Here is a 24,755-nt window from a genome sequence, read left to right as displayed (position 1 = left end):
AACCAGATGTCTTTTTTCATACAGCATACAATTTCCTTTGGTTTATCTTTGTTTCCTGCCATTCTCTCTAAATGTGGTGTCACTCTTACTCAATGAGACACCTGTCCGCAGTGCAATCTGTTTCAATTCCAAGCTTGGACAAAAGCCTTCAGCCCTGAACATTTTAGCCTTGGTAAATTGAAGAAGCCTTGTTATAATCCTTTGATCCATGTAGACACTGAAACCAAATATTTTTAAATAAGAGTCACAAGGATTCAATGAATGTACAGCAGCCATTGTACAGTAAGTTGGCATCTACGTGTAAAAAAAAAAAATAAGACAAAAAAATCATTGCCCTATCAAGATTATGTTATATTTTATCAACTTATTACTTGTAACCGGGAAGATTCGTCTATATTCACTTATTTTATCAGTTATGACTAGAGATGAGCGAGTTGAGCCAGGCGAACCTGGTCTCACTCAGAACTTCTGGGTGAAAGCAGCTCGCTGGGCATTTAAACCAGCCGTGGATTGCTCAAGCCTGACAAAATATAATAGCAGTATAATAGCAGAAGGGATGAGGAACACAGGGCTTTTTGTGCCTAAATGAATGAATGGAGGAAGTACTGGGAAATACAGTGGGGATCAAAAGTTTGGGCACCCATGGTAAAAATTTGTATTAATGTGCATTAATGTGCATAACATGGAAAAATCTCCAAAAGGTTTTATTTCCATCATTTACACTTTCAAAATAACAGAAAACAAAAAAATGGCGGCTGCAAAAGTTTGGGCACCCTGCAGAATTTTTAGTATGCACTGCCCAATTTGCAAAGCTGAGACCTGCCAGTGTCATGGATTGTTCTCAATCATCTTCTGGGAAGACCAGGCTATGTCAATCTCAAAGGTTTTAAATGCCCAGACTAATCTGACCTTGTCCCAACAATCAGCACCATGGGTTCTTCTAAGCAGTTGTCTAGAAATCTGGAGAAGGCTATAAGAAGATAGCAAAACGTTTTCAGATGTCATTATCCTCTGTTCGGAATGTAATTAAGAAATGGCAATCATCAGGAACAGTGGAAGTTAAAGCAAGATCTGGAAGACCAAGAAAAATATCAGACAGAACAGCTCGCAGGATTGTGAGAAAAACAATTCAAAACCCACGTTTGACTGCACAATCCCTCTAGAAAGATCTGGCAGCCACTGGAGTTGTGGTACACTATTCCACTATAAAGAGATACTTGTACAAATATGGTCTTCATGGAAAAGTCTTTAGAAGAAAACCTCTTCTACGTCCTCACCACAAAAATCAGCGTTTGAACTTTGCAAATGAACATATAGACAAGCCTGATGCATTTTGGAAACAAGTTCTGTCCACCGATGAAGTTAAAATTGAACTTTTTGGCCGGAATGAGCAAAGGTACGTTTGGAGAAGAAGGGGAACAGAATTTAATGAAAAGAACCTCTGTCCAACTGTTAAGCATGGGGGTGGATCAATCATGCTTTGGGGTTGTATTGCAGCCAGTGGCACAGGGAACATCTCACGAGTAGAAGGAAAAATGGATTCAATAAAATTTCAGCAAATTTTGGATGCTTACTTGATGCCATCTGTGATAAAGCTGAAGTTAAAGAGAGGATGGCTTCTACAAATGGATAATGATCCTACACACACCTCAAAATCCACGGGGATTACATCAAGAGTTGTAAACTGAAGGTTTTGCCATGGCCTTCCCAATCTCCTGACCTCAACATAATTGAAAATCTATGGATAGACCTTAAAAGAGCAGTGTGCGACAGACAGGCATAAATCTCAAAGAACTGGAAGACTTTTGTAATGAAGAATGGGCAAAGATACCTCAAACAAGAATTGAAAGACTCTTGGCTGGCTACAAAAAGCGTTTACAAGCTGTGATACTTGCCAAAGGGGGCAGTACAATATATTAACTCTGCAGGGTGCCCAAACTTTTGCAGACACCATTTTTTTGTTTTCTGTTATTTTGAAAGTGTAAATGATGGAAATGAAATCTAACTTTGTTGACATAATATAAGACTGTCTAATCTGTAATTTGATGCCTTTTGGAGATTTTTCCATCTTTCCTTGGCTTATTTATGCACATTAAAAATTTTTTTTACCTGGGGTGCCCAAACTTTTGATCCCCACTGTATTGAGGTGACATCAGGGTAGCCCAGTATACCTTGTAGCTAACAGCAAAGTCACATGAACTCAGGTTATCAGTGCTTGCGTTATGTGGCATACAGCTACCAGGTCAATTAGAAGACAACATTGGGATGGGTTTAGGAGGCTTATAAAACCCTATGCACTGAATTGTGGCTGCCATCTTGGGGAAAAAACTGAGCAGAGAGCACAGAGGGATTCACTGTGAAATGACTGATCCCAGAACGCCTTCACAAATACAATAAAAAGCAAGCTGAGCAATGCATTGAGCAGTGTGCTGACCTCAGACAGTGACCTGTCATCTGCATTATTGTGTCCAGTTGGTGCACAACAAATCCCAGCCATGTCACTGCAGAACGAACCAATAAAAGTTATGATACTACAAAACAAATCAAGCAGAGCAAAGCATTGTGCAGTAGGCTTACCTCAGACAGTGAGTGTTACATAAATTCACTGGTTACAGCTGCTACCACTAGTTAACCAATGCCTTCTGTCTGCTGACTACTACTATGACTAGTCTATCACTGCCTGCTGTCTGCTGACTACTATTACTCCCAACAGTCCACCACTGCTTACTACATGTTGACTATTGCAGCTACCTCCAGTCTACCCCTGCCTGTTGCATGCTGGCTACTACAACTCTCACCAGTCCACCACTGCAGGTTGTCATGTCTGCTAGCTACTACAACTAGTCCACCACAGCCTGTAGTCTGCTGGCTACAACTCCCACCAGTCCATCACCCTTGTTGCTACTACCAGCCAGGTGCACATTTTGCACCTACAAATCCATATGGTGGCTTATTTTTTGCGTCACCAATTCTAATTTGTAATGACATCAGTAATTTTACCCAAAAATCTACGGCAAAACGGGAAAAAATCATTGCGAGACAAAATTGACAAAAAAAACGCCATTTTGTAACTTTTGAGGGCTTCTATTTCTACACAGTATATTTTTTGGTAAAAATGACACCTTCTCTTCATTCTGTAGGTCCATACGATTAAAATGATACCCTATTTATGTAGGTTTGATTTTGTCGTACTTCTGGAAAAAATCATAAATACATGCAGTAAAATGTATCCGTTTAAAATTATTATCTTCTGACCCCTATAACTTTTTTTTTCCCACGTATGGGGCGGTATGAGGGCTAATTTTTTCCGCTGTAATCTGAAGTTTTTAGCGGTACCATTTTTGTACTGATAAGACTTTTTGATGATATAAAAAGTGACCAAAAATAACCAATTTTGGACTTTTGAATTCTTTTGTACGTACGCCATTGATCGTGCAGTTTAATTAATGATATATTTCTATAAATCGGACATTTCCGCACGCGGCGATACCACATATGTTGATTTTTATTTACACAGTTTTTTTTTTTTTAAATGGGAAAAGGGCGTTGATTCAAACTTTTAATAGGGAAGGGGTTAAATGATCTTTATTCACTTTTTTTTGCACTTTTTTTGCAGTGTTATAGCTCCCATAGGGCCCCCCGTTATAGAATGGGAGCGGACTCATGGCGTACTGGTACGTCATGGGTCCTTAACAGATAAAAAAGGGACAATTTTTTCCGCTTTTTATACAAAAGCTATTTCTTCTTGACTATTTGAGACACCAATTCTGCTGCTACTCCCAAAAGGAAGCATTTTTTGGAATGCTTAGAAAAAGTCATTGCGTCTTCTGAGATGTCTATGTGCATTTTACCACCGGCAGCCATCTGCCAACAAAAAGGAATACATGCTTTGAGGCTTATTGCATTAATAGTTTGTGGATAGCCTGTTTTTGAAACTTTTGCTGATTTGCTCGTATCTAGTTATGATAGAGACAAGAAAAGAGACAGTGGGAGTAAGAGAGAAAACAAAAGAAGAGAGAGCCCCTCTGCTAAATCCAAGATTCCTTAATAGTAAGGTGATCGCTAGAAGTTCTGAGTAGATCATCCATCAGTGACAGACGTAGCCAATAAATTCTTATGTCACTGTATCACCTGCTGAAATAAATGGACAGCCCATATAACACCAAGCTCCACTGTATAGTGGATCTCTACTGTGGCTAATAGTGGGACTCCAAATTAGACCTCCCTCCTTTATTTGCCCTTTTATCTGAATTTAACAAATTAAAAACAATCTACTGTTAAAATGTATTTTTAAATATTTTGTATTACTTTAAAAGTTTTATTTGCTTATGTTTCAAAATATTGTCTCATAAATATTCATCTGAGGTTTTGCAACTTCCAGCATTTTTGCCATTAGGTAATTTACTGCATGAAATCACATTCATAACAGTGCAATTGAAAAGCATCTGGTTTTTTGTTTCTTATTGTGATTTGCCACAGGTTTATCCACTAACTGTAAGGCTTACTTCCCACAATCTTTTTTAAGCACTTTTTTGTTAAAAACTACAATACTCTTTGGTGTCATTTTAAAAATACATTCCTTAACACTGAAATTGCAACATGTAGGAAAAGTTATGGATTTAAAGTGCACCTGTCATTAACCCAATTTTTTTATATAATGTTGATAAAATTATATGTATATTTGTAATATACATTGATTAAAAAATGTGTATATTTTAGTTGAAAAAATGCTGTCCCTGCAGCTATTGCATGTGTATCTCTGTGAGGAGATCAAATACAGGAAGTGATGGCAGGACAAGCAGGGCTCTGTGCAGGCTCCCGGCTTATCAATATGCCTGCTGGGTGATCCAGGAGCGTGTCCTAGATGTCATAGAGCCTCAGTGCAGAGCCCTGCTTGGTTTAAGTGCACAGACCCCTGAATGTCCTCAGTGTACAGAGCCCTGCTTGTCCTCAGTGTACAGAGCCCTGCATGTCCTCAGTGTACAGAGCCCTGCTTGTCCTCAGTGCACAGAGCCCTGCATGTCCTCAGTGTACGGAGCCCTGCTTGTCCTCAGTGTACAGAGCCCTGCTTGTCTTCAGTGCACAGAGCCCTGCTTGTCCACAGAACACAGAGCCCTGCTTGTCCTCATTACACAGAGCCCTGCTTGTCCTCATTGCACAAAGCCCTGCTTTTCCTCACTGCACAGAGCCATGCTTGTCCTCATTGCACAAAGCCCTGCTTGTCCTCAGTGTACAGAGTCCTGCTTGTCTTCAGTGCACAGAGCCCTGCTTGTCTTCATTGTACAGAGCCCCACTTGTCCTCAGTGCATAGAGCCCTTCTTGTCCACTCACACTTCCTGTATTTGGACTCCTCACAGAGACACGCAGGCGATAGCTGTAGGGACAAAAATATACACACTTTTTAACCAATGTATATTACAAATATACCTATAATGGTATTATCTACATCATATAAAAAGTTTTAGTTAAGGACAGTTACACCTTAAGAAAACCACAGAATCAATAGACATGTTAATACAAATAATAAAAAAATGGAAACAAAATATCAAGCACTTGCACACTTTGGCATGTTATCAATGAGGTTATTAACCTGTTGGGGACCATGGGCGTATGGATACGACCTTGCTTCCTGGTAATTAAAGGGGTTGTGCGCTGCCCTGCAGTTCGGAGCTCCGCTCACAGCGTCCGGAAGTTCATTACTCCGAACGCTGTGTGCGGGCTTCCGTTTTCGCAGCCACCAGGTGTGACATCACACCCGGCCCCTTCGTGACGTCTCGCCAGCCCCCTCGTGACGTCTCACCCGCCCCCTCAACGAAAGTCTATGGGAAGGGGGCGCGACCGCTGTCACGCCCCCTCCCATAAACTTTGGTAGAGGGGGCAGGCGTGACATCACGAGGGGGCGGGCGAGACGTCACAAAGGGGCCGGGCGTTACATCAGGCCCGGCGGCTGCGAACACGGAAGCCCGCACACAGCGCTTGGAGTAATGAACTTCCGGACGCTTTGAGCGGAGCTCCGAACTGCAGGGCAGCGCACAACCCCTTTAAGGACCAAGGGCGTACCTGTACACCCGTGGGAATGTCGATCCCTGCCGCTAGCCAGACGGGGATTGGAACTGGATGCAGGCTGAAATCATTCAGCAGGCATCCTGTGCAAATGCCTGGGGGGTCCTGAGACAGATCGGTGATTCACGGCTATACCGGGCTGATCGGGTCTCTGATGAGCCGATAGCCCGGAAAATAGGGATGATCGGAGCTGTCAGAGACAGTCCCGATCATCCTGAAGGATAGGAGTGAGGTGGCAGGGGTGCCACCTCCTCCTATCCCCTGCTATTGGCCAATTGGCGGATCGCAGGGTAGGGGCGGGGGCGGGGGGGGGAAGCTACGTTAATTTCTAGGGGCCATTGCGGGGACCGCCGGCATTGGTTACCTGGGCTCACATGTGGTCCGAGGACCAGGTACCTGCTGTGTAGGCAAGTGGAGGCGGTTTCCCAGATACAGCTGTTAAGATCTGGAGTTTCAGATCTACAACTCCCAGCATGCCCAAACATAAAGTAGACATATTGTTTATGTGAATCAATATATAATTTATTTGGTATGTCTATTTTCCTTACAAGCAGAGAGCTTCAGTTATAAAAATGCAAAATTTTTCATGAAATTTTGGAATTTTTCACCAAGAAATGATCCAAGTATCGACAAAAATTTACCACTTACATAAAGTAGAATATGTCACGAAAAAACTATCGCTGAATCAAATTCATAAGTACAAGCATCCCAGAGTTATTAATGCTTAAAGTGACAGTGGTCAGAATTGCAAAAAATGCTCTGGTCCTTAGGGTCAAAATGGGTTTGGTCCCCAAGGGGTTAATGGTTGTCTGAGGAATATTCTGCCACAATGAATTCACTTGGGCACACAAATCATCAAGATTCCCTGCTGGCAGCTCCCTTTGCAATAGCCTACCAATGATGTCCCAGATGTGCTTGAAATAAAGCTGCAGGCCATGGTAGCATGTTTAGGCCATGAGGGTTGCTCAAAGTAGCACAAGCAACATGTGGTCTGGCATCGTTATGTTGAAAAGGGGCTCCGGGAACACTTCATGGCCATACCACCATTTCCACAATCAAATCATTGTAACTCTAACCTGTTATTTGTACATGGAATGAAGACTAGAGGGGTCAGACTACCATAAATTATGTCACACCATTATCTCAGGAGTAGGACCAGTGTGACGTTCCCTTGTGAAGGCCTCTTCATGGAGTAGCCCACATGGTTTCCAGACCTAACTTCAGCAACCATGGCACCTAATATAAAAGAGGGAGTGATCGCTGAAGAGGTTATATCTCAATTCTGGCCTCCATTACCATCTTTCTCTGCACAATGGTATCCTTTGAAAGCAGTTCTGTTGAGGTCAATGGAACCCTATAGCTAGATATCTGGCTTGCAGACCAATGTCCTGCAAGCATGTTCTCATGATTTGTGTAGACCCTGTTTGACTCCTTAGGCTTGGTGCTTTCAATTTTACATCGATTATACAATCAATCAATATGTACTATTTATGTAATCTAAAAATCCTTCTGTGAAGAGGTTCACCTCTGTGCACATCTTGCTGTCATTCCACTTTGTTGTTAGTGTTCCGGCCTCAGCCAGCCAGTAATTGTGCTGCAGTCTGATACTTTAACCCCTTAACCAGAGAGAGGATCACAGCGGAGGCCAGGGCATCAATACCGAAGGTGCAGGGGGAGCAGCAGGAGGAAAGTTGAGGGTTTTTTTTCTATTTCAGCCGCCTGGGCATGATTTCGACACCTTTAAAGTCCATTGATCATTAGACATCATGCACATGGCAGAGCTTTGAAACCTGCCCTGATTTAAATAATATAAATTGAAAATAAAAATAAAAATTCTTCTTGTAAGGCCCAGGAGACTAACTATAAAAATTTTAACCAGATGGTATCGGGTCCCGGCTCTGTTGTCTAATTTTTTACCGGGGACCCCTGATGTCTGCTGGAGGTACGGGGAGCTAGGTGGAACCATGGTTCACATTTGGTTGAAATGTCCAAAGCTTAGTCCATTCTGGACTCAGGTGTTGGATGTGATCTATAAACTGACATCAATAAGACTGAACATGGAGCCAGGTCCCCTGTTACTGTCCATTCTTCCCCCCCTTCTTCCAAAATGGCAAGCAAACCTAGCGAGATTCATGTTATTAGCAGCCAGATCAGTCATCCCCACACTATGGAAATCCTCCTCCCCACCCATCTCCATAGGATGGAGGAGTTGTTAGCAGACTCAAGACGACTGATGGACAAGCGTCAGTTAGTCTGGGGCCCGTGGGTTACTTTCATGTCCTCCACTAACTATAGGTCAATAAATTTAGAACCATCAGCCTCCCTGAGTTGATGGCCGTTAGGGGGGTGTTCACGCTCTTCTTTCCCATCGCATGATTGCTGCCTGATGTTGACACGCCATGCTAGGGAATCTAGCCCGTGCACTCTGTTATGAGGTAAGCCTTTCCTTTCTTTTACCCCCTCTCCTCTTCCCTTCTACCCTCCTTTTTTCTTTTTTCTTGTCTGTCTTCCCTTCCTGATCACCACCTTTATGTATGCTCCGGCATAACCATACAACTGAGACTTCCCCGGGCAGTCTCTTGCTATCCTTGAATCGGAGCACCACTGACTGTGATTATTCTAGTTTATTATTCTAGTTGATATTTATGCACATGTTCTCCTTTCCTTTCCTTCATGTATATGCTTATGCACGTGCATCTCTATGTGTTTATGTTTATATTTTGGAAAACTTTCAATAAACTTTTACTTTAAAAAAAATAAAAAAAATTCTATGGGTGCCGAAATACAACCCGTATACTTTATTAGTGTTGTAATATAGCCTTGTGCATTCGTTTTTACAAACAACAAGTACACTATGTACAACAATTCAGGGTTCTGGCTGGGCCACTCAAGGACATCCACAGAGTTGTGCCTAGGCCACTTCTGTGTTGTCTTGGCTGTGTGCTTAGCCCTTTAAGGACTCAGCGTTTTTCCATTTTTCCCTTAGTTTTTTCCTCCTTACCTTTCAAACATCATAACCCTTTCAATTTTGCACCTACAGATTCAGCGAAACTGAAAAAAAAAATATTTGTGGGACAAAATTGAAAAAAGAAACCAGCCATTTTGTAATTTTGGGGGCTTCCGTTTCTACGCAGTGCATATTTCTTTAAAATTGACACATTATCTTTAATCTGTAGGTCCATACGATTAAAATGATATTCTACTGATATTGGTTTGATTTTGCTTTACTTTTTGAAAAAATCATGCACGAAAATTAACACATTTAAAAATGTCCTCTTCTGACCCCTATAACTTTTTTATTTTCAGCATACAAGGATGTATGTGGGCTCATTTTTTGCACGGTGATCTGAAGTTTTTATCGGTATCATTTTTGTTTTGATCGTACTTTTTGATCGCTTTTTATAAAAAATTTTATGGTATAAAAAGTAACCAAAAATTCAATATTGTGGACTTTGGAATTTTTTTTACGTGTATGCCATTGAACGTGCCGGTTTAATTAACAATATATTTTCATAGTTCAGATATTTACGCATGAGGCGATACCACATGTATTTACATTTATTTTTATTTACTTTTTTTTTATGGGAAAAGGGGGGTTATTCAAAGGGGTTAAATCACATTTATTAACTATTTTTTTACACTTTTTTTTTTTGCATTGTTATAGCCCCCATAGGGACTATAACATGCAGTACATTGATTGTAGACACTGATCAATGCTATGCCATAGCATAGCAATGATCAGTGTTATCGGCGCTCCACTGTTCCTGCCTGGATCTCAGGTATGGAGCAGTAAATCGACAATCGGACAACAAGGAGGCAGGTAGGGACCTTCCTCGTGTCCTAACAGCTGATCGGGACACAGAGGTTTCCCCGTGGTGGTCCCGATCAGCCCAACTGAGCTGCCGGGAATGCTTTTTTTAACTTTAGACACAGTGATAAACTTTGATCGCCTCGTCTGAAGGGTTAATACCAGGCATCAACGCGATCGGTGATGTCCGGTATTAGCCGCGGGTCTTGGCTATCATTAGCCACTGGGACCGACCCAATATGACCGCGTTATATCGTGACAGCCGGCGCAGGACGTAAATATATGTTCTATGTCATTAAGGGGTTAGGGTCATTGGGGAAAATGTACCAAAACCTGTGGAGAAGCAAAGTTGCTCAGTTGCCCATAGCAACCAATTCAGATCGCTTCCTTCATTTTTCAGAGGCCTTGTTAAGAATGAAAGAAGTGATCTGATTGGTTGTTATGGGAAACTCAGCAACTTTGCGTCTCCACAGGCTTTGACAAATCTCCCTCATTGTCTTGTTGGAAGGTTAACCTTTAACCGAATCTGAGGTCTGAGATTAGGGTTTCATAAAAAATATCTGTGTATTTTGCTCCATTGAGCTTTCCCTCAACCCTGTCCTTTCCCCTTATGGCTTATTTTTTTCTGACCTTTTATGAACAGGGGTGTGTCACCACGGGTGATTACAATCAGGGGATAGAAACATATTAAAGATGATCAGGAGAAATGGGAGGCCTCCAAAGCTAAATATTAAGTGTTGTCGCAAAGGATCTGAAGACTTAAATTCATAAAAAAAATTAGTTTTTCTTTTTTAAATAAATTTGCAGAAAATTCCAAAATTCTGTTTTCCCATTCTCATTCTGTATACAAAAAGAAGGTTGCAGCAGCACTCTTGGTCAAAAAATTGAGGCTCTTAGCATACTTTTTGATCAAAATATGTCCCCCATCCACCACACAGAGGTGGCCTCAATTCGGATGGGACCTTAACACGCTCATTCCACTCAACTCTGCGTGGCATATAACCGCTGACTGGATGACAAGCATTATCCACTATCAATTTTAAAAACTTCCTGTAAACACCGTGCACTCCTCCCTGTTCACAGGAGGTTTTTAAATTGATAGTGAATCCAGCATGTCACCCAGTCAGAGGCTGTATGCCCAGCAGAGGTGCGGGTTAGGGTCCCATCCGAAGTGAGGCCACCTCCATGTGGTGAATGGGGGACACGTTTATTCTCATTCTGTGGTATTAAGTAAAGATTGATGAGAGGGAAACTTAATTTTTTTTTATTTCAGCCCAAGCCTAAAGACTTTCTAAAGACTTTCCGAATGTATTGTATATGATTACACATTATGATATTATGATGGGCTATACTGAAATAGCTTTCCTACATAACTAATTTAAATGTAGCCTGGTTAAAATGTCAAAATGGGGGAAATTGTTTAACATTTTTCCTAAAAATACTTCATCTTGCTACCTGTTGGTTTTCATTGCCTTCGTATAATGAGAGAATAATTAGAGAATATATTAGGCATTCCATACGTCTTCTTAGATAATAATCTACCTGTATTTCTTAGGAGCATTTTGTTTACAAGTAAGGCATTAATGTTACCCTAGTACATCTTACTGTGCTACCAGCTGAGATATCTGTCAGTTTTAACAAGTGGTTCTCTACTACTGCTGATAACAAATTGAGTCCTGTTTTATTCCTAGCTAGGAGCAATATATTAATGTATTTACTCTCGGTTCACACAGAGTTTATTTGCTGCCTTATAGTAAAGTCTTGAAGGTCCATTCACCCTTTTCTCTTGCAAATCGTCTTACCTTTCTAAATTTAAGATTAACAAAGTTGCAGACACTTATTCTAATCTAACATTATTTTTGGAAAGGTGAGCAGATATATAACAAAAATATCAACCAACGGAGCTGTAAAGGATGCACTAAATATGAATCTGATATTATTACTGCACTGTTGTCAGGGCTCATGTTTGGAGCAGCTGTAGGGCTATCAGTCAAGTTAACAAGCTGTGCATAACTGCAATGTCTGACTGCACTAACATTCCTGCATGCACCACTATCACTCATAGCAAACAAGGAAGGCAAAGCTGAAAAAAGAGTTAATATACTGTATTGCATTTGATGCATTGAGTGATAGAGCAGCCATATAAAAAAAAGTAATTTTAGCACAATGAAGCCTTAGTTGTTTTGCTAAATACAATTTAATTGTAGCAAAAAGTAGATTGTGTCCCATATTGTGAAAAACAGTCAAATAATGCTCTACCAATTTGAATGGTAGCTACAATGTATCAGCTATCATCCTGGAATCCAGAGCAGGAGAAATATCTGTGCTGCTGTTGTTTTGGGTCGCAGTCTGGTACATTGTCACTGAACTAAAATGTACAGTCATGGCCGTAAATGTTGGCACCCCGGAAATTTTTCTAGAAAATGAAGTATTTATCACAGAAAAGGATTGCAGTAACACATATTTTGCTATACACATATTTATTCCCTTTGTGTGTATTGGAACTAAAACAAAAAAGGGAGGAAAAAAAGCAAATTGGACATAATGTCACACCAAACTCCAAAAATGGGCTGGACAAAATTATTGGCACCCTTTCAAAATTGTGGAAAAATAAGATTGTTTCAAACATGATGCTCCTTTAAACTCACCTGGTGCAAGTAACAGGTGTGGGCAATATAAAAATCACACATGAAAGCAGATAAAAAGGAGAAAAGTTCACTTAGTATTTGCATTGTGTGTCTGCAGGGCCGGTGCAAGGATTTCTGCCAACACAAGCGAAGCTCCATTTTGTTGCCCCCCCCCAAGTCAACCCCCAAACTCCACCACTGCCCACCAGTACATATAATGTAGTAGATGTTACCTGCAGTCCTATGTAACACCACAGATAACACAGTGATACCTCTCTGAGTACAGATAATGTATAGATGTGAAAGAAACGAGATGATCCAGCACTTGGAAAACAGCTTGCTTTATTGTACAAATCCTCTTAAAATGGTGTGCGACTGTTACACTTTACATGTTCTGAGAGATCTTGACAACTTTTCAAAAATTCGATTCGGCCGATTCGCCGAATTTTCCCGAAAAGTTTGTTTCGATCCGAATTTGTTCGCGGCAAATCGATATTAAAAAAAGGCTATTTCTAGCCTACATACAGCCTCTATGCTGTGTCCTAAAACGCATATGGAGTGTGCTGGGGTAGTGAAATAATACTGTTATTCAGAATAGCATGCAGATTACCGGCATCGCTCTTAGAATCACTGCCGCACAGCAGCACAATGACAGAGCCTGGGGGTGGCATCAGTGTCAGGAGACCATATAGTGACTGAATGACATAGCGTGGACATGTTGGCAGCAAGAGGAGACCATTTAGTGGCTGAATGGCACAGCGTGGAGTTGGCTGATGCACTAGTACACTACACACCAGGGCTTCACAATCCCCCCCCCCCCCCCCCCCCAAAAAAAAAAAAAAACACACAATATATGACATTTTTGACAAAGATTTCTCATTGATAGCACCCGCTAACCAAAAATTAGAAATTAACAGACCCAAGCCCCACCTCTGTGGCATCAGTAACCCATATATTGCCTGAAGGACACAGCCTGGAGTTGGTTGATGCACCAGTACACACCAGGGCTTCACAATCCCCCCTACAAAAACAACACAATGAGAAATTATTGTCAAAGATTTCTCATTGGTAGCACCCGCTATCCAAAAATTTGAAATTTCCAGAACCAGGCCCCACCCTTGTGGCATCAGTAACCCATATATTGCCTGCATGACACAGCCTGGAGTTGGCTGATGCAAGAGTATACACCAGGGCTTCACAACCCCCCCCAAAAAAACAACACAATATATGACATTTTTGACAAAGATTTCTCATAGGTAGCACCCGCTATGCAAAAATTAGAAATTTCCAGACCCAGGCCCCACCTCTGCGGCATCAGGAACCCATATATTGCCTGAAGGACACAGCCTGGAGTTGGCTGATGCACCAGTACACACCCGGGCTTCACAATCCCCTCCAAAAAACAACAACATTTTAGAAATTTTTTAAAGAAATACCTTTGTGAAAGAACAAGCGCATATCCAACAGTTCACAAGACTCTATAATGCAGGACGGTGGACCACCCAAAGACATTCTTCTCAAAAATAATAAACCACACAATGTTTGATTTTTTTTTACAAAAACTAATTCAATATGTGTGTAAGCGCATCTGTCTCCAAAAGATCAGATCACCAAAGGACTTTTTTCGCCCAAAATGATGAAGCAGAGTTAATCCCTGTCTGTTTTTTTTATTTTTATTTTCATTAAAAAATCACACGCAACAAGCGTTCCGTTGTGTAACGATTAGCATTCTGGAAAATTCAATTTTATTACCGATACAATTATCAGTAAATAAAAAAAAAAAACACTACCCAAGAGTGTTTAATTACCCCATACATTACACCAGGAGCAGTCAGGAGTAGGCCTCAGCAGTACCCAAGAGGCTTTAATAACCCCCTACCTTTGCACGATCAATTGCGAGATCGAGCAATACCAGGTGTGTTATGCCCTCAGATTTCCGGGGCCGCAGGTGCGCTCCACTGAATGGATTAGTGTGTCTCTATCTTTCATCGACCGATGCTGGTAACCCGCTAACTCCCAGAAAGGTAAGCTGCCGCGAAGCAGGTGGTCTCCCCTGGGCACGTTTGGCTCCAGAATTTCCACTACTGCCACACCACGCTGACTGCCAACCGTGCTACCGCCTTGCTGACTCAAGGGCAACCTGCAACTTTCTTCTCCCGATGATGAACCCCCTTCTCCTGAGATCGAGCAATAACAGGTGTGTTATGCCCTCAGATGTCCGGGGCCGCAGGCGCGCTCCACTGAACGGATTAGGGTGTGTCCATCTTTTTTGGTAGCACCCGCAATCCAAAAATGTTTAATTCCCAGACCCAGGCCCCTCCTCTGCGGCATCAGGAACCCATAGATTGCCTGAAAGACACAGCCTGGAGTTGGCTGATGCACGAGTACACACCCGGGCTTCACAATCCACCCCAAAAAAACGCCAAATTTTATTGAAATTGTCTCACAAAATACCTGTTTTTTAAAAACAAGCGCATGTACAGCATTTCAGAAGGCTCTATAATGCAGGACGGTGGACCACCAATAGACATTTTTCTCAAAAATAATAAACCACACAATATGTTCAAGTAAAAAAAAAAATTTTAATTCCAAGACCAAGGCCCCACCTCTGCTGCATCAGTAACCCATATATTGCCTAACGGACACAGACTGGAGTTGACTGATGCACGAGTACACACTACACACCCGTCACCCGGGCTTCACAATCCACCCCAAAAAAACGCAAAATTTTATTGAAATTGTCTGACAAAATACCTTTTTTTTTTTTTTTTTTTTTTAAAAACAAGCGCATATACAGCAGTTCAGAAGACTCTATAATGCAGGATGGTGGACCACCAAAAGACATTCTTCTCAAAAATAATAAACCACACAATGTTTGAAATTTGGTTAAAAAAATTATTACATGTGTGTAAGCGCATCTGTCTCCAAAAAATCAGATGACAAAAGGATTCTAATCGCCAAAAATGATTAAGCAGAGTTAATCCCTCTCCATGTATTTATTTATTTTTTCATTAAAAAATCACATGCAACTAGCGTTCCGTTGTGTAACGGTTAGCATTCAGCAAAATTCAATTTTATTACTGATAAAATTACCAGTAAATTTAACAATAACACTACCCAGGAGTGTTTAATTACCCCATACATTGCACTAGGAGCAGTCAGGAGTAGGCCTCAGCAGTACCCAAGAGGCTTTAATAACCCCTTACCTTGCCCGATCAATTGCGAGATCAAGCAATAACAGGTGTGTTATGCCCTCAGATGTCCGGGGCCTCAGGCACGCTCCACTGAATGGATTAGCGTGTCTCTATCTTTCAAGGACAGGTGCGTGTTGCACGCTGAAACCAGTTTGTGATAGGGATCTGGGATTGCAATTATTTAACCTTAAAACGAGGAATTACCAGTAAGTGAGGGTTATAAACTGGCGTTGATTAAGTTCCTGCCCTTTGTACACACCGCCCGTCGCTATAAGCGATTGGATAAGTTGGTGAGTTGGTTAGTGAGGTCCTCGGATTGGCCCAGGCGGGGTAGGAGAAGGCCCTGGCAGAGCGCCAAGAATTTAACGATCATTGTTGAAATTTGCATTAAGCATGTATTTAGCTACTGCTAAACATCCAAAAATTTAAGGCCCAAGGCCAGAGGCACCAGGGAGGCAAGTAGTTCCTGAAAGACACAGAATGAGTCTGGAGCATGCATTTGCAGTACCCAAGAAGTTTTCATTAGTGTTGCTCGCGATATTCGCGAATATTGGCGAATATAGCACTATATATTCGTAATTACGAATGTTCTTTTTTTTTTTTTTTTTTTTTTTTTTTCACAGTACACATCACAGTGATCATCCCTCTCTGCTTCCAGCTTGTGTGGTGTAAAGCAGACTCTAATACTACTGTGGGAGACTGGTGTGCGCATTTCCGAATATGCAAATTTTCACATATGCTAATTTTTGCTTATGCTAATTTTGTATATGCTAATCTTCGCATATGTTAATTTTCGCATTCGCGAATTTTCGCTTATGCGAAAATAAAACGAGAATATTACGAATATGCGAATATTCGCGAATATATGACGAATATTCGTCCATATATTCGCGAATATTTGCGAATTCGAATATGGCCTATGCCGCTCAACACTAGTTTTCATAACCCCTTACATTTAACCCCTTAAGGACCGAGGACGTACCGGTACGTCCTTGGTCCTGCTCTTCTTATATAACGCGGGGTTACACAGTAACCCCGCGTCATATCATGGCGGGCCCGGCGTCATAGTGAAGCCGGGACCCGCCTCTAATAGCGCGCAGCGCCGATCGCGGCGCCGCGCGCTATTAACCCTTTAGCCGCGCGCTCAAAGCTGAGCCGCGCGGCTAAAAGTGAAAGTGAAAGTTCCCGGCTAGCTCAGTCGGGCTGTTAGGGATAGCCGCGGCTAATCGCGGCATCCCGAACAGCTGACAGGACAGCGGGAGGGCCCCTTCCTGCCTCCTCGCTGTCCGATCGCCGAATGACTGCTCAGTGCCTGAGATCCAGGCATGAGCAGTCATCCGGCAGAATCGTTGATCACTGGTTTCTTATGAGAAACCAGTGATCAACATAGAAGATCAGTGTGTGCAGTGTTATAGGTCCCTATGGGACCTATAACACTGCAAAAAAAAAGTGAAAAAAAAAGTGAATAAAGATCATTTAACTCCTCCCCTATTAAAAGTTTGAATCACCCCCCTTTTCCAATAAAAAAAAAACACAGTGTAAATAAAAATAAAAATAAACATATGTGGTATCACCGCGTGCGGAAATGTCCGAATTATAAAAATATATCATTAATTAAACCGCTCGGTCAATGGCGTGCGCACAAAAAAATTCCAAAGTCCAAAATAGTGCATTTTTGGTCACTTTTTCACTCATTTAAAAATGAATAAAAAGTGATCAATAAGTCCTATCAATGCAAAAATGGTACCGTTAAAAACTTTAGATCACGGCGCAAAAAATGAGCCCTCATACCGCCCCATACACGGAAAAATAAAAAAGTTATAGGGGTCAGAAGATGACAATTTTAAACGTATTAATTTTCCTGCATGTAGTTATGATTTTTTCCAGAAGTCCGACAAAATCAAACCTATATAAGTAGGGTATCATTTTAATCGTATGGACCTACAAAATACATATCAGGTGTCATTTTTACCGAAAAATGTACTACGTAGAAACGGAAGCCCCCAAAAGTTACAAAACAGCGTTTTTTTTTTCAATTTTGTCGCACAATGATTTTTTTTCCCGCTTCACCATAGATTTTTGGGCAAAATGACTGACGTCATTACAAAGTAGAATTGGTGGCGCAAAAAATAAGCCATCATATGGATTTTTAGGTGTAAATTTGAAAGAGTTATGATTTTTTAAAGGCAAGGAGCAAAAAACGAAAATGCAAAAACGGAAAAACCTCCGGTCCTTAAGGGGTTAAAGATCAATGTTTACATTTGCATTAAGCATGTATTTAGCTACTGCTAAACTTCAAAAAATTATAGGCCCAAGGCCTGAGGCTCCAGGGAGGCAAGTAGTTTGTGAAAGACACAGAATGAGTCTGGAGCAGTCATTCGCAGTACCCAAGAGGGTTTCATAACCCATTACATTTAAAGATCAATGTTGACATTTGCATTAAGCATGTATTTAGCTACTGCTAAACTTCAAAAAATTATAGTTGTCCCCCAGATTAGGCAGCATAGACGTCCCCCAGATTAGGAGCATACTTGTCCCCAAGATTAGGCAGTATAGATGTCCCCCAGATTAGGCAGCATAGAAGTCCCCCAGATTAGGCTGCATAGATGTCCCCCAGATTAGGCAGCATAGTTGTCCCCCAGATTAGGCAGCATAGATGTCCCCCAGATTAGGCAGCATAGATGTCCCCCAGTTTAGGAGCATAGTTGTCCCCAAGATTAGGCAGCATAGTTGTCCCCCAATCAGCGCGGGACAGTCAGAGCCAATCAAAGGGCCGTATGTGGCAAGCGGGCCGTACAATGCCCAGGTCTGCCCCAGAGGGTTTCATAACCCACCACAATAGAGAACATTTTGTTGTAGGAGCATGGTCAATCTACTCAGACCCATCTGTCATTGGTGGCTGGAAATCCTGGCTGATCCATCCCTGATTCATCTTGACAAATTTCAGTCTCTCCACATTTTTAGTGGACAGACGAGTTCGCCTTGGGGTGACTATGGCCCCGGCCGCTCTGATGGCACACTACTGGTCGGGCAGGACAGCTTTTCCAGGGCAAACTCCGCTAGTTGCGGCCATAAATCGAGTTTGGCTGCCCAGAAGTCCAGCGGATCTTCAACGGTTGTTGCCAGGGTCATGTCGAGATAAGCCATCACCTGCTGGTTCAGGTCCTGCTCCATGTCCACCTGCTGCTGATCAGTAGCTCCACTATGCGGCTGAAGGAAGCTACTCATCAGCAACTGTAGACTCAGGCTGCTGCTGATTGAGCCGGTACTGCTCCTGCCACCCCTCCGCTCCCCAGCAGCCGTGGCAGTGGAAGGTGAGCGCAGAGGGCCCCCCGAGTCAGACCTGCGAGTGGATGGACCATGTGTGTCATCGGCCAACCGACTACGTAGAAGCTCCCTGAAGTAGGTCAGTTTGTCCTCCCTCTCAGTGGGTGTAAAAAAGGCCCCCATTCTGGGCCGGTAGCGAGGGTCTAATAAGGTGGAGATCCAGAAGTCATCGCTCTGACGAATTTTGACAATTTGGGGGTCACTACGCAAGCAACTCAGCATGCATCATGCCATTTGTGACAGTGACTCGTTGGGACTACCTGCCTCCATCTCCACTGCATACTGCCACGGTGTGTCTGGGTCCTCTGTCTCTCCTCCCTTGTAATAACCCTCCAGCTCCTCTGGCTGCTCCTGCTCCTCCTCTCCTGTCCAATGACCATAAACACCGGCCATCTCATCCACCGTAAACTGTGCTCCGCTCTGCCCCTCATCATCCTCCTCCAGTTCATCCCCCCACAGGACTCATGTAGCCTTCTGATGTAGGCGCAATGTCTCCATTGCAGTGACCAGCCATGTTTTCAATCATTTTTTGGAGTAAATGTAGGAGTGGAATTACGTCGTTCATGGTGTAATTCGAGCAACTAACAAAAAATGTGGCTTCCTCAAAGGGCCTCAGCAAACGGCAGGTGTCACGTATGAGCTGCCACTCGTTCACATTGAAGTTACACAGGGGAGTACTCCTATCTGCTTGTATCATCAAAAAATCTGTGATGGCTTTTCTTTGTTCGTATAGTCTGTCCAACATATGGAGGGTGGAATTCCAACGTGTGGCAACGTCACAAATGAGACTATGTTGTGGGATACCGTTCTGACGCTGCAGCTCAAGCAAAGTGTGCTTGGCGGTGTACGAGTGGCTGAAGTGCATGCACAGTTTCCTTGCCATTGTCAGGACGTCTTGCAAATGTGGTGAAGGCTTGATGAACTTCTTGACAACCAGATTCAACACGTGTGCCATGCAGGGCGAATGGTTCACACTTCCTTGTCGCAGCGCGGCCACAATGTTCTTCCCATTGTCGGTCACCATGGTTCCCATTTTCAGATTTCGTGGAGTAAGCCATACTCAGATTTCTTCCCTAATGAACTTTAGCAGTTCCTCCCTTGTGTGACTCTGTTCGCCAAGGCAAACCATGTGAAGGACGGCTTGACACCGCTGTGCCCTACACACGTGATACGATGAAGGGCCACCGAGATTTGGACGTGCAGTGGAGGCCGAGGACACGGGGGAGGAGGAGGCGCACACTGTAAAAGGACCAACTGCCTGGGAGCCAGAGCATGGAGGAGGAAACGGTGTGACCTGTCCAAGTTGCTGTTGTGGCTGTGCCGGAACAACATTTACCCAGTGGGCCGTAAAAGACATGTATTGTCCCTGCCCGTAGTTACAGCTCCACACGTCGGCGCTGCCATGCACTTTTGAACACACCAACAGGCTCAAAGACTGTCCCACCTTCTCTGGTACAAACTTATGCAGGGCTGGTACTGCCTTCTTCGCAAAGAAATGACGGCTTGGGACTCTTCACCTTGGCTCGGCACAAGCCATCAATTCCCTGAAAGCTGCAGAGTCCACCAGTTGGAAAGGGAGGGACTGCAACACCAGCAACTTGGACAGGAGCACATTCAACTTCTGCGCCGTTGGATGAGTGGGCGCATACTGTTGTCTCTTGGACATGGCTTCGCCGATCGATTGTTGGCGGAATGGCTCACTACAAGCGGAAGAAGCAGGAGCGAAAGAAGGAGGGTTTGACACAATGCTCCCTTCGGCTGAGGTGGTGGAGCCTTTGCTGGATGACGGAGGGAGCGGATGGCCACTGGGTGATGCGGCAGGCTGGACCACTACCTCGGAGCCACGGTTATCCCAGGCCGCTTTATGGTGGCAAACCATGTGTTGACGCAGGACCGTGGTGCCGAGATTGGGACCCTGGCCACGCTTCACTTTCTGCCGACAGATTTTGCATGTGACTACGCTAAGATCCTCCGGATTCTTTATGAAGAACAACCACACCGCAGAGTAGCTGATTTTCCCACCCGCAGTTTGCACTTTTTCAATGCTAATGCACCGTCTCCAGGAACCCCTGTTCCACTACCTCCCTGAATGGTAGCTTGCCACGAAGCAGGTGGTCTCCCCCTGGCACGTTTGGCTCCTGAATTTCCACTACTGCCACCACCACTCTGATTGCCAACCGTGCTACCGCCTTGCTGCCTCATAGACAAAGAGCAAATCTCTTCTCCTGATGATGATGAATCCCCGGCTTCTGCACCCGGCTCCCAATTGCGATCGGCTTCTTCACTGATGTCCTACTCGTGTTCGACAACAGTGTCTGTCTCAGGACCCTGAACAATTGAAACACCGCCTCCCACGTCACTCTCCGCATCAATACTTGCCCGCCTTGCGGAGCAAAGGATGCATGTCTCCTCACATTCTTGGCTGTCCATTAGATGCTGACTGTCCTCTATTACATCGTCCTCACTAAATAGTGGAGCTGAACCCAAAGCATGAGATACTTCTTTGGGAGAGGGAACAGCATAGGACAAAGGCAATGGGATTACGGGGACTGCTCTCGGGCCATGCTCACTGAGGGTTGTGTCTGAGGAACCCACCGAATCTTGACTGGGGTTGTCAGATGTCGCTTGTGATGATGGGGATGAGTGTGCAAACCAATTGACGAGGAGAGATGGGTCGACGACACGACCGCTGGGTGTTAACGGGAGCTCAGGCCTATTGCTGCAACTCCTGCTGCCACTCGCCCCAAGTCTGCTGCCAACTCTGCCTGACGTATTTAGGCCTCTGCGCCTTCTCTGTGCACGTCCTGGCACTTCCCTGCCTGACATACTTAGTGCGTTTATGAGGGTATAGAACAGCATTAGGCGATTACTTACGGCTGTCCTTTCAAAGTATATAGGCCCTAGACAGAATAACAGTTACTAAATAGTACACTCCTTTGTTGTATGTATGCCCTTTGCAATGATGAGCGCACTGGTATGCGTATTTCTACACAGAAAAAACACTTTTTTTTTATTACACCAGCAGGTGTATACTAATGTGTGGAATAGCACTGAATTTAGCACAGAGACAGAATAACAGGTAGTAAATAGTACACTACTTGGTTCTATGTATGCCCTTTGCAATGATGAGCGCACTGTTAAGCGTATTTATACATAGAAAAAAACTCTTTTTTTGTGGTATACACCAGCCGGTGTATACTAATGTGTGGAATAGCACTGAATTTAGCACCGAGACAGAAATACAGGTACTAAATAGTACACTACTTGGTTGTATGTATGCCCTTTGCAATGATGAGCGCACTGTTAAGCGTATTTGTACGCAGGAAAAACTTTTTTTTTTCTTTAATACACCGGCAGGTGTATAATGTGTGGTATAACACTGAATTTAGCACAGAGACAGAAAAAAAGGTAGTATGTGGCACGCTATTTGCTTGCATGTAGGCCCTTTGCAATGATAAGGCCACTGTTAAGCGTATTTGTACTCAGGAAAAACTTTTTTTTCTTTAATACACTGGCAGGTGTATAACGTGTTGTATAACACTTAATTTAGCACAGAGACAGAAAAAAAGGTAGTATATGGTACACTATTTGGTTGTATGTAGGCCCTTTGCAATGATAAGGGCACTGTTAAGCGTATTTCTACGCAGGAAAAACTCTGCTGCCAACTCTGCCTGACGTATTTAGGCCTCTGCCCCTTCTCTGTGCACGTCCTGGCACTTCCCTGCCTGACATACTTAGTGCATTTATGAGGGTATAGAACAGCAGCAGGCGATTACTTACGGCTGTCCTTTCAAAGTATATAGGCCCTAGACAGAATAACAGTTACTAAATAGTACACTCCTTTGTTGTATGTATGCCCTTTGCAATGATGAGCGCACTGGTATGCGTATTTCTACACAGAAAAAACACTTCTTTTTTTTTATTACACCAGCAAGTGTATACTAATGTGTGGAATAGCACTGAATTTAGCACAGAGACAGAATAACAGGTAGTAAATAGTACACTACTTGGTTCTATGTATGCCCTTTACAATGATGAGCGCACTGTTAAGCGTATTTATGCATAGAAAAAAACTCTTTTTTTGTTGTATACACCAGCCGGTGTATACTAATGTGTGTAATAGCACTGAATTTAGCACCGAGACAGAAATACAGGTACTAAATAGTACACTACTTGGTTGTATGTAGGCCCTTTGCAATGATGAGCGCACTGTTAAGCGTATTTGTACGCAGGAAAAACTTTTTTTTTTCTTTAATACACCGGCAGGTGTACAATGTGTGGTATAACACTGAATTTAGCACAGAGACAGAAAAAAAGGTAGTTATTTGCTTGTATGTAGGCCCTTTGCAATGATAAGGGCACTGTTAAGCGTATTTGTACTCAGAAAAAACTTTTTTTTCTTTCATACACTGGCAGGTGTATAACGTGTGGTATAACACTTTATCAATTTAGCACAGAGACAGAGTAACAGGTGAAAAATGGTAAAAAGGCACTAAAGTCCACACTAATATGACTTATTTCTGAACAGCAGCAGGACCCAACATTGCAGCACCACCAAAAAAAAAAAATAATCCAGGGATTAAACCCTAAATTGCACAATTCTGAGCAGCAGAAGATTTGTGGAGCAAAAAAAAAAAAATCAATTAGGCTGAAAAATGAGGAGATAAGATGCTTCAGAAAGTTCAGGCAGCTTGGAGATCTGTAGGAGGCAGCTGACAGCTATCTGCTCCTCTCTGCTGCAATGCTCAATAACGTGAATAGGAGGTTTAGCAATCAATGATCCTTCTCAGAGTAACAGCACAGCACTCTGCACTCCTGCCTTTCCCTAATGCTGATGTGACTAGCAGTTGCAGTGTAATGCTGTGGTATGAGCTATTCACACACACGCAGTCCCGTCCTCTCCATCTGAGTGCATAGATGAAATGAAGAGAGGCAAGATGGCCGCCGATTACATAGGGGCTGTGACATCACAGGGGTCAGTGAATACTGATAGGCTGCATCTCACATGTGATTCAGGGTCAGCCCGCCTACCTTCATTCCCGCCGCTGTTTCCCGCCCTCCCATAATCCCCTGCCCCATGTACTCACATGTGGATCCACCATCTTAGGTCTCCAATAGCCTGGAACGCTGTAAAATGGAGTTTAATACAGCGATTCGTGCGATAGAATCGCGGCAATATTCGTATTCGTTGCAAATCAAATTTTTCATGAAATTCGTAAGAAATTCAGGTTCGTCAACTTCGATTCGCTTATCTCTAATCTTGACGCGTTTCGAGCGCATGCGTTCTTTGTCAAAAGATGTATAGATGTGACCTGCAGTCCTATGTAACACGACACATAACACAGTGATAACTCTCTGAGTACAGATAATGTAGTAGATGCGCCCTGCAGTCCTATGTAACACCACAGATAACACAGTGATAACTCGGTAACAACCCCAGCGTCTCCCCCCCCCCCCCTTATCAATCATAAATATACAACCTCTCTCCCTCCTCAGACTCCTCATCCTCGGCTCCCAACCTTCCGATAGCTTCCCCCCTGCACCCCATCTTTGCATTTATGTTCTCCCCAGCCTCCCCTCCGCACCTCATCCTTAGTCTTCTCGCAGCTCCGTTGCTCCTGAGGCCCACCGGCCCATGCTCAGCAGCCTTGCTAGGGACCCAGTTTCACCTTGTGGAGATGCAGGGGGAGTGACGCATTGCTCCCCCTTACCCCTAAAATAGGAATGTACTGACAC

This window comes from Hyla sarda, chromosome 5, assembly GCF_029499605.1.
Source record: "Hyla sarda isolate aHylSar1 chromosome 5, aHylSar1.hap1, whole genome shotgun sequence".
Classification (NCBI taxonomy): domain Eukaryota; kingdom Metazoa; phylum Chordata; class Amphibia; order Anura; family Hylidae; genus Hyla; species Hyla sarda.
The sequence above is the reverse complement of the archived record's forward strand: the minus strand, read 5'-3'. Positions refer to the sequence as shown.